General features: G+C 32.7%; 1 protein-coding gene across 2 annotated transcripts in view; it reads left to right on the plus strand.

The window, feature by feature from the left end:
• wg (Wnt family member 1 wingless) overlaps positions 1-12,402 on the plus strand; it is a 179,634-nt gene that overhangs the window by 114,671 nt on the left and 52,561 nt on the right. The window lies entirely within an intron of this gene.

Raw genomic sequence — 12,402 nt, forward strand, 5'->3', positions numbered from 1 at the left:
AAGATTATTTCATACAGCTTCAATTCAACTGTTTAGATAATAATAACATGAAAAATAGTCACAATTGAGAAAAATGTAATGTTAGTATTTAGTTAAATACTTTGCTTAAATAGTAAGCAGCCCAGTATTCGCAGAAATACCTTCTCACACACGCAAATGAACGAAATGCAGAAACATTAACAAATTCTTACGTGATGATGAACTGGACCCATTGCTTTTATTTGTATTTTGCTATTTATATATATTTTTGTTTAATTTTCTTTATTTTTGTATTTTTTTGTATTTCTATATTTTTTAAATGTGCTTAGATGAGAACTCAACCACTGCTTTTTTTATCTCACCAAGTAAGTCGGATTTTCAATAACATTAATTTTATATCTTTCCCAAAATTTGAGAAATTCTCTGTGAATTGATTCACCAGATTGTTCCAACCATAATCCTAAACCTTGATTTTCTAAGAAGTTCAAACAATCTTGCCCGGACTAACTATAACAAGTATGAAAGCATACAGTAAAAATATCTTACATTTACTCCCCATCTAGTAAAACGATAAATTAATTAATGTTCAATTCAACAATTTTTATTGAGCTTGAGGCCGTTTTTAATGGAAAGCTCATTGTGGAAAAGCAACAATAATTTGAAAAAATGGTAGAAGTGATAGCTATTTCGGAAATCACCACATTTCCTCATCAGACTTCTTTCAGTAGGATTCGAACCGACGATCCCACTGACTCAGCCAGTTGCCTACGTACTGTGCTAAGTTCACCTTGTGAATTCTTGTTGCTTGTTACCACTATTTCATTCGTTAAACCAACTGCAATCAAGCGCAGCTATTCCAGTGCTATTTTAACTTGATCATGTGGTTGTTAGTTTTGTTGGTTTTTGTTAATATTTCTATTATTAGAATGTTTAACTTTTAGGTGTGCTCGTCCTTAAATTATTTGGATTTGTTATTTTATGGCCTTTTAACAATTATATTCAACAATTTTTATTGAGCTTGAGACAGTTTTTAATGAAAAACTTATTGTGGAAAAGCAACAATAATTTAAAAAATGGTAGCAGTGATAGCTATTTCGGAAATCACCACATTTCCTCATCAGACTTCTTTCAGTGGGATCGTCGGTTCGAACAATTTTTATTGAGCTTGAGGCCGTTTTTGATGAAAAACTTATTGTGCAAAAGCAACAATAATTTGAAAAAATGGCAGAAGTGATAGCTATTTCGAAAATCACCAAATTTCCTCATCAGACTTCTTTCAGTAGGATTCGAACCGACGATCCCACTGACTCAGCCAGTTGCCTACGCACTGTGCTAAGTTCACCTTGTGAATTCTTGTTGCTTTTTTCCACTATTTCATTTGTTAAACCAACTACAATTAAGCGCAGCTAAGTGCTAAGTTCACCTTGTGAATTCTTGTTGCTTTATCCCACTATTTCATTTGTTAAACCAACTACAATCAAGCGCAGCTATTCCAGTGCTGTTTAAACTTGATCATGTGGTTGTTAGTTTTATTGGTTTTTGTTAATATTTCTATTATTAGAATGTTTAACTCTTAGGTGCGCTCGTCCTTAAGTTATTTGTTTTTGTTATTTTATGGCCCTATAACAATTATATTCAAAAATTTTTATTGAGCTTGAGGCCGTTTTTAATGAAAATCTTATTGTGGAAAAGCAACAATAATTTAAAAAATGATAGCTATTTCGGAAATCACCACATTTCCTCATCAGATTTCTTTCAGTGGGATCGTCGGTTCGAATCACGTGTTAAGCCTAGATCAATTTTTAAGAGTTTTGTACCATAAGTCATCTTCATCTTCATCTTCATCTTCATCTTCATCTTCATCTTCATCTTCATCTTCATCTTCATCTTCATCTTCATCTTCATCTTCATCTTCATCTTCATCTTCATCTTCATCTTCATCTTCATCTTCATCTTCATCTTCATCTTCATCTTCATCTTCATCTTCATCTTCATCTTCATCTTCATATTCACCTTCGTCTTCATCTTTATCTTTTCCTTTATGCTGATCAATATATTCATTTACGTAGTCACCCCCACCATTGTTATTAGGTTAGGTAGTTAAATTTTCCTTCCTCTTTGCTTTTATATTTAGGTTTCTTTACTTTTATTCTAATCTTTGCCTTCAACTTTACCTTCTTCCTTACATGAATCTTAATCTTATCGGAAGTTTATCAATTTGTATGAACGCCGCTATTATTTTATATTTCATTATATAAGATTAAAAATCCGGTTTATTTTGGTTCACTTTATGGCAAATGATGTTGTCATTGATGCCACATCAAGTGATATCATGTCAAGTGGTGAAATTGGGTGTGGTGAGTTGCGGTGTGGCGGAATTGGGTGTGGGAGTTACGGCGTAATGAATTCAGGTGTGGTGGGCTTAAAAGGTGTGGCGAGCTTAGGTGTGGTGAATTTAGTTGTGGTGAGTTGAGGTGTGGTGAATTAAGGTGTGGTGAATTAAGGTGTGGTGAGAAAGTTGAGGAGTGGTGAATTTAGGTGTGGTGGATTAGGTGTGGAGAGTTAAGGTGTGGTGAGTTAAGGCGTGGTGAGTTAAGGTGTGGTGAATTAATTGTGTGTTGGATTTGGGTGTGGGGAGTGAAGTAGTGGTGGATTTAGGTGTGGGGAGCTAAGTAGTGGTGAATTAATATGTAGTGAGCTCAGGTGGAGTAAGTTTTTAAGCGGAGGTGAGATGAGTTGAGGTGAGTTAAGTTAAGTGAAGGGGCTATGATCTTTGTCCTTTCTTCATCTTCATCTTCATCTTCATCTTCATCTTCATCGTCATCTTCATCTTCGTCTTCTTCCTCGTCTTGGTCTTCATCTTCTTCTTCATCTTTATTTTTTCCTTTATCGTGATCTTAATATGTCCATTCTTTTCTTCATTTACATATTCACCCCCACCATTGTTATTATTTAAATTTTTGTTCCTCTTTATGGGCAAATCTAAAAAATAGGTACACTTTCAAAAAAAAATTTTAATTTTCAAATTTGTGAGCACACCTATGTTTTATATATCATTTTAGTGGTAATTTCTTAATAAATCGATTAATATAAGTGGAATTCATTTTCATCAAGTGCTTCAAAAGTCAGACGAGGAATAAACATGAAATAGAAAATAAAACTTGTAAACTGTGAGTAAAGATTTTGAAAGTTGAACTCACTTAATTGGGACATTCTGAGTTCAATGGCATGCCCTGGTAAAAAGATTGACTGCGGGTTTCGAGATAGCGGTACTTGAAAATGTGATTAAATTTTAGCTATTTTATAAATAACTCCCTCAGTTTTGAAGTTATTTTACTAAAACTTTGCACATAACAGTTTTTTAGTATTACCTTAATTATTTCTTAAAATTATCGAAATAGGTTTACATTAACATATAGCTCCAATACAACTGATTACTCAGATATGTGTTTTTGCGCTATAACTCTAACTTCATATCTGAATAATAAATTGTATGCGTGCTATATGTTAAAGTGACCCTATACTAAATTTATCCTTGCTTAATTGGAGGAGTTATAACGCAAAACAACGTCTCTGATCAATCAGTTGTAGGGGAGCTATATGTTTTAGTGAATCTATTTCGATGATTTTATGGAATAGTTAAGGTAATATTAAAAAACGGTTATGGACAAAATTTTAGTAAAATATCTTCAAAACCCAAGGACTTTTTTTTTATAAAATAGTTAAAATCTAAGCAAAGTTTCAAGTACCGCTATCTCGAAAAGTAGAGCCAATAGGGTAAAACTGAGGATGCCAATGAATTTAGAAGGCTCCAATTAAATAAGAGCAACTATCAGAACATTTGTCGAAAAACAGTTCTTTTGATACCACTCTCGAAATATTCTGACTAAAAGAAGGAGCATCATTAAAAGTAGTAAATCAGGGTTTTTACACACTTCTAGAGACATATTTTTTGAAGCATTTTACAGGTATATGTAATTTTATAAGGACTAGCAGTTATAGAAAGATTTAGATCGTTTCGATGTATTTTCCAAATGTGCCTTCCAGGGGCGCACCCAGGACTATATTTTAGGGGGGGTTTTATATTTCTGAAGATATATCACCGGAAAATACTGAAAATTTGCTTCAGATAATACCCCCTTTAAAATACATTTATGCAAGTTTTATGTACAGCATGTAATAAATAAATAAACCTTTTAAAATTCATAAACTGCACTTTATTTACAGGTTAACAGAACTCAAACGCTTTTAACCGACTTCAAAAAAAAGGGAGGTTATCATCTCGTCGGAATACATAACTTTGGACCACGTGAACCGTTTTCAATAATCCTTTTTTTATTAGAAAGATAGTACCTCAAGGTTCGTCCCGTAATTTGGTTTAGAGATCCGATGATTGGATCATGAAGAAATTAACGGTACCCCTAAATTTGAATATGAGAATTGAAGTCGGTTGTGTTCTTTCCTTAAAAACTACTTGTTTAATAAAAAGTTCTATAAACTCAAGATGCGCTCAACTTTCAAAAGTACCTAATAGAAAATTTTAAAAAAGAGTCAGTAAAAATAAATTGATTGTTCCATGAATTTTTGCTCTTCTATATTAATTTTTTCGATTTCTGGTTTTCGATAGAGATGGTTATTTTTCACGATTGCTAAATTTTTTTAATATTTCAAATACCGAAAAACTTAACTCTCAAGAAAAACGAAAAATTCATATAAAACGACGGACGAGAAATGGAAAATAAATTTTCTTTTACCAAAATTTCTTAAATCAGTTTGCAGCTCTCAAGAAAAAAAATGCTCGTATATTTATTCCCTCATAAAAATTTACTGCAAAAGCAAAGCGCTTTTTCAAGCAACAGAAATTATAATAAATATTTCTTATAATTTCCTTGAGAGCTGGATTCTTAGCTTTAAGATGCAGATTGTATTTGAGGTTATTAGCTTTAGGGGGGGTTTGCACCCAAAAACCCACCCCTTGTGTGCGCTAATGGTGCCTTCAATTAAAGTGTTTTTGGAATAAAAATTTTGCTCAAGATCGCTGAATATTTTATCTTAAAAGTTAGTTTATTTTGAAAGCACAGCTCTTGCTAAGGTATCAAATTATTCGTAATTGTTTGTAGAATACAATACATACTTAAAAAGTTCTTAAAATTAAATGCTTCAAAACCTATATGCGATAAATCGAAAATTTTGAAAATTGTGAAATGTAAAGTTACAGACTTTGAGTTACTACAAAACAAAATATGGTGTGCTTCAAAAATTACGACATAATTAATTGTGCCCCTCTTAAAAATTACAAAAAAAAATCACTTGTTTTCATTACTTTTTTTAATTTAAACACCTATAATTCAAAAGTTATACAGTAAATTGATCCGAATTTTTTTAGAGGCTTCAAGTATACTTTAATGAATTATGTCCAAGAGCAACCAGCCCGATATAGTTTCCAACAGTGAAAATAAAGCTAAATAACACCAAGGTTACCTGTTTTTTAGATTTGCCCATATATTTGAAACTTTGAATTACACGGGCTTTGTTAAAGAATGCGCTATATTTTTGTAAAAAATAACCAAAATTTAATAAAAAATAATATATGGTGGGGCTGTAATTTTTTCGACCGCTGTACAAACATTGAAATATATCGTTCAATTTGCGTCCAAAATTGTCGGGAGGGTACATCATATTCCGATGGCGGAAGGTTAATATTGTTACGTATTTTAAAGTTATTAACAGAAAACTTTTATTGTGTATATTTTTTTGTACGAGCAATTACGTGGTCGACAACGCGCCAGGTCACCAATTTTCAGTTTTAATACACTAGTAAAATATATTATTTAACTAAACTATACAAAAAGCGCAAATCTTTTACAACGATAACTTGTTCATCCTGTTACTAAAAAAGTAAATAATGTTTATGGGTGCGTTCCAAAACGTCAAAATAAAAAGCATCGGTCTCTTTTATTTCCAAACCGTACTATTTAGAAGAAAAAGTCTAACTTGCGCAGCCTAGTTAAAAACTATCATCTAATCGTGGTTGCGCACATTTGACATCACAATCTACTGAGGTTTAGGGATGTTCCGATACAAGTAAATACGAGTATGACTCTATACTTTTGTTTCGATACAAACTACTTTTTTTACTCAAATCGTTGTTGCAATACCTACTTGGTATCGAAAGAAAAGTACTAGTATCGAATCGATTTGAGCAAGTGCCATATCATGTTGGCCATATCTATATATATAAAGTAATAGCCGTTTTTGTTGTTCGGAGTTAACTCAAAAACTACAACATAGATTTCAGTCAAATTTTCAGAGGTTATACCTTGCATATATGGTCCTATTATAGGCTACCAGAAAACTAGCTAGGTGGCGCTGGGGTCGAGTTATTTATAAAAGTCGTATTTATGAACCGATTTCGTTCAAATTCAAAATGTGTGCTATTCTCATGATGAAAAATACGTCTACGAAAAATATTCCCGCTAGGTGGTGCTGGAATCGAGTTGTTTATAAAAATCGTATTTATGAACCGATTTCTTTTAAATTCAAAATGTAAGCTACCTGCATGATGAAAAAAGCATTTGCGATCTTGCACCTACCTCCGATTGACGAAATTGCACGGGGCGGCCGTTAGTACAGCAGTAAGACGCAAAGAAACCAGTTAATAAATATTAAGGTAAATTGTAGAAGTGGCAAATTGACAACGAAAAATTCCACCACATCCGTAAAAGTATTCCAGTTAGTATTCTATATGGTATCACAGCGCTACTATTCTTGGCCTATGTGTGAGGAGAATTCTGCTCTTTATTCGTTTCAATTTAAACTAAAAATGTTTGCTTTGAAGACCGATTTTGCTTTTAAACGCTATTTTTGTATTGGCCAACGCAAAGGCTCTTATTAGGCGCCGCGAAGTAAGTGGGCATTGGCTAGTTTTTTCTAAGGAAAAACTTTCCACAGCGTTGTTTTTTGAAAAATAATTGCTTTAAGCAATGACACCGCCAAAATCTATGATATGGATTTATTTTTACAAAGTTAGTGATACCAGAGCAAAGTGCAAACAATGCTTTAGAGCCGTTAAGTTTTGTGGGAACCTTTCAAAGGTTAAATTTTTTGTCTAACTAAGTAATTGTATTACCTCTAACTTTACAAATGAATAAATGTACATATCGACACCTAAATGGAAGATCGATTCATCCCGGAAGCCTTTTCGAGAACGCCTTATATCAGAAAACTTTTCAAGAACGTCCTATTTCAGAATTTGGTTATTTTAAATTTTGATTGAAAAACGCCCTATCTCAGAAAACTTTTCAAGAACGCCCTATTTCAGAATTTGGTTCAAAAACGCCCTATCTCAACTGCAAATATGTTAGGATAGGGCATTTTCGAACCGAACCCTGAAATATGGTGTTCTGGAAAAGTTTTCTGAGATAGGGCATTTTTTAATCAATTTCTGAACGTTTTTGAAAAGTTTTCTGAGATAGGGCGTTTTCGAACTGGCTGCCGTGATAGGTTGATCTTCCACTCACTGTAAGTATTTAAACTAAAAAATTTCCATTTGTATTGCTGAACAGCGGCACAAAACGAAAAGTGTCGTTATTTCCCATCAAAAAAGTACTAAGTGTCTTACTGAAACTATGAAATGAACAATGGCACAATACGAAAAGTGTAGTTATCCCACATAAAAGAATGACTAACCTATCGAAAGTTTTTGACTTATGCCCAGAGTTGCCACTGACGAAAAAAATATTTACCATCTACTTGGAAAAAATCTACCAAATCTGGAAAATATCNCAGAGTTGCCACTGACGAAAAAAAATATTTACCATCTACTTGGAAAAAATCTACCAAATCTGGAAAATATCTACCAATAACCTTTTTTTACATGGTGACATGGTATTTGAGATCATATTAATGGCATCTTCGCGGTTTTCTTAAACCAAAAAGCGAAAGTGATGAAACTAAAGGCAACAACGAAACTTCACCATTAAAAAACTTAAATTGGAGTTATTCTAAGCTAATACAGTGACTCAAAAAAGCGCTTGGTATTTTTTTTAATATTTTAAGTAAACATTTTTTTGTTCTTTTTTTATAAGAAAATGGTTTTCGCTTTAACTAAACGCATACAAATCAAGGACGTTTACAACATTGCGAAAAAACCAAAAATATTTCGTCTAAATTTCGAACTTTTTACTCTGAATTTTTAGAACCATTTTCGGTGTGCAGTTTTCTAGTCCATGGAATTGTAGTGTAACCAACAATGAGCAGCTAAAAACTCCATTTGATTCAAAAAATATATTTGCCGCCGGTCTTTTGTGTTTTAATTTTCATTTGACATTTCGAGCCCTAACCGCCAAAATAACGTAAGCGACATTTTTTTCAAAATTTTCTTTTTGATGCAGAAATATTCCTAGAGCATCTAAATGCATTTCTGCATCAAAAATAAAATTAAAAAAAAAGTCGCTTACGTTATTTTGGCGGTTAGGGCTCGATTTATAAAAACTGGCGGTGATTTTATAATTTTTTTTTGTACAATCATAGCGTGTAAATACAAGCCTGCCCATTTTTTCTTCTTTTCAAAGAAACATTTCAAATGTTTAAATGTTCAAAGGCTCCTCAAGATTTTAGTGAAATGAGTTTTTAATGGAGCACGATTTGTTCGCGTTTTATCGATATACATACTTACATATGTATGTAAGTATGTACGTATATAAAAAGTGTGCATTAAGCGTTCGAAAATTAATGCAATAAAGAAGACTACACTTTTGAAAATAAAATCATAATATTTGTATAACTACGTAAAATAAATCGGGAACAAAATTTTATTCGTTTTCCAAATAAAATAATTTAACAAAAGTGTACCAAAATGAAAAAAAATTTACCTTTTTACCAACGCAAATTTTTTCTACCAATTTTGGTAATAATTTACCAAAGTGGCAACTCTGCTTATGCCAATATTCACGATAAATGTGAGATATGTGCCACTGTTCAGTAGTAAGGTTTGGCTACTTCGGTTTTGTGACAAATGGCAAAACTGCTCCCCGGCCGGATTGGTAACGACTAAGCCTATGCCGATTTTCCACAGAAAAATATCGTTATTTATAACCCTAATCCGCTGTATAACTCAAACACATGAAATTTTGCATTTATATACATTTACGTAAACGGGCAAGTATCATTCGATTAGGAACAATTTTCCCCTAGATTTCTAAATCTCATTGAACTATTGCAACTTTGTTTTTAATTTTTAGTAAAAGGCAAAATTATGAGGATTTTTTTAAAATTTGCACAAAGTTTAAAACTTGATTTTTATGAGTTTCGTTATCTACATACCTATATACATAAAATGATGATAGCCGTTTTCGTTCTTCGGACTAAACACAAAAACCACTGGATAGAGGTCCCGTCAAATTGGCGGAGGTTATATCTTGCATATATGGTCCTATTATATCCTATTAGAAAACTCGCTAGGTGGCGATGAAGTAGAATTATTTATAAAAGTCGTATTTATTAACCGATTTCTTTCAAAGTTTAAATGTGGGCTATGTATCAGTATGATGAAAAATTATTTTTATAAAAGTGGACCTGCTGGGTAGCGCTGCAGTCGAGGTATTTGGAANCAATAATTTTTAGACGAAAAATAAGAATATTGTACATTTTTGGAAAATGGGCGTAGCCACGCCCACTTATGGATACATGTGTATAACTTGGTAACCGCTGTACCAATTTCTTCCAAACTTGGCACAGTTGTTAGCCTTGCTACGGCATACCAAATGGCCGAAAATTTTTAAAATCGGACAATAACCACGCCTACCTCCCATATAACGGTAATTTGGAGAAATACGAAATCTTCGATAAATCAGTAAATATTAGGGCTAATTTACTCAAAATTGATGCTTGCAACAATTCTTTACCAAGAAATACGCTTATGATAAAATTTTGGAAAATAGGCATGGCACCGGCCATTTATGATCACATATATGTATCTCGGTCACCGTTCTACCAATTTGTACCAAACTCGGTATGATTATTGTGCTTGCCACATAGAAGCAGATTAAAATTACGACCACTTCTCATATAACGGTAAATTTCAGAAATGCTTGAAACTTCAATATTTCGAAATTTAAGGACACTAATTTACTCAAAATTGATACACACCGGCTTACCATGTAGCGGTACCTGCGCCGGGTATTTAATGTTCGGCTCCGCTCGAACTTAGACTTTCTTACTTGTTTTTTATACTATCTGGTTAAAATTCATAATACGTATTCATTTTATGATAAGCAATGGTTTTGCAGAAAATGGACCCAATGAACGGCGCTGCAGCCGAAATGTATAGAAACCCCGTGTGTTTGGTCTGCTTTGGCCAGGGGCGGCGAAACGCCCTATGTCCGGGTGGGTAGTTCTGCTGTTAGCAAGAGTATACAAGTAAAGAAAATAGGTTGTCGATGTAATTGAGAAGGTTTCGTCAGAAAAACTTATTGTTTCGTGCATAATACATTTATTTTTCATTCATACTAAGTAAATAACCTGCAGAAAAATATTATCAATTGATTAAAATAACCAACCTAACTAGATGTTTTGCGGGATTTCGATAAATAAAAAGACTTTTAGTTAGCTATGACCTAACTAACTTTAAGTTAGTTGTTAAGTCGCGCAGGAGTCTGCATCATATCGGAAGTTTGTTTTCTTTACAAGTTTCTATTTAAATATCCTAAATATCCAAGTTTCTATTTAAATAAAAATTACTTTCAATATACTTTTTTCTGCACTTCGCAGATTCTTTTTCGTATTCAGGACAAATAAAATAAAGGTCGAAATTTTATGTTACCATTTTGATGTTATGTCTGATCGAATTCAAATATGAGAATACCTGCAAAAGAACATGTGAACAAATAAGCAAATATGTAATGTTAAATAAAATAAATAAACAAATAAAAATTAAAAACACTTAAATAATCTTTTTTTATTGATAGTTTATGTCCAAAAGCAGTTAGCTACAAGTTAGTTGAGATCCAATACAGAGGAAACCAGTTCTCACCAGTTTGCGGTCATCGCCTTTCAAAAGTAGTTAGTTACGGTAAAAAAAAAGTTAGTAAATAGTTACCAGTAGTCGACTACACTGCTAGTTAGTTAATGGTTAGCTACAAACTAGTCACATTTCCTGCAGGGTTGCTTTTAGATATAATTCATAGACGTATACTTGAAACCAGGGTTGTTGCGAATATTCGCATTCGCAACCACGGAGCTTCCGCCTTAATTTTAACAATCGCATTCGCTTTAGCATTCGCAATCATCAATGCGGAGCTTTTGCGAATGCGAATATTGTGCAAGAACAGTGATAAAACGTATATCAGACAAACAAAATGACAAATTGTCGCCATTTTTTTTTGGAGATGCTACATTAAGACTGTTCCCGTACGTCCCGATTCTTTTGTAATTTAAAGTCAATGAGTAAGATCCTTCAATAGGTATTTCCAGCGGAAATGTTCCACTTCTAGCTATAAAGAGAATCGACTATTCGTCCGGTAAAAGATAACCTTTAATTAGGTAAGAATTATTTAACTATCAAAAATTATTTGTCAAAGGCATATTGGAAATACTGAATGCATCGCTAGTTTTCCTTCTACTTTTTCTTAGAAAAGTGGAATAATTATTTTTCATAAAACGGCTTCTTATGATTAAGTTCCGTGTTTTCTTTTATTACTTAGCAGAAAAACATACCAAATAATTTTGACCGGTTTTACTATGCAAATACTCATCTGTGCACTCGAAAACAACAACACTGATTTTAGATTTGTGATAATTGTCAAAATTTGCACGCAGCGAAATAAAAATAAAAGTTGACAGCCAAGTTCAGAAATCAAATAAGAATCAATTCAAGGCGAATTTAATATCTAATGCAAAATGAATTAGGCACACTAACACATTCTCACTTTTAGCTCACGCTTGTTTGTGGTAGTGCCCACCTCTGATTATGACGCATTTCATCGAATCATCAGTTCCCCCATCGTTTTATGCAATAACAATTTTTAGTTGCGTGGCTTTTTGGCATTTCAGCGACAATGTGAATTACGCCCTTTCGTTACTATATTCAGGGTGTCCAGATTGTTTAAATAAAAAACGCAATTTCTGAAAAAAATCGCCAAAAATCGCAAATTTTTTTTTAATAAAATTCATGAAATCGATTTAACAAATCTTTTATTTTAAAAATGAGATCTTGTTATAATATAGTTTTTAAAACCAAAAACCTTCAGAGGGTAATAATAAATAACACAAATCACTTATATAATAGTGATGTACAAACAATTTTCTTTAAAAATACGCATACTTTTTAAACATATATGTTTCAAAACATTTTGCAATAGGACTGCGCAATTATTAAATTTATTATAACTCATATTAATTGATTAATCGCACAATCCGCTTTTA

The sequence above is a fragment of the Rhagoletis zephyria genome, unplaced genomic scaffold, assembly GCF_001687245.7.
Source record: "Rhagoletis zephyria isolate East Lansing unplaced genomic scaffold, Rhagoletis_zephyria_1.1 Rzeph_scaffold_00189, whole genome shotgun sequence".
Taxonomy (NCBI): domain Eukaryota; kingdom Metazoa; phylum Arthropoda; class Insecta; order Diptera; family Tephritidae; genus Rhagoletis; species Rhagoletis zephyria.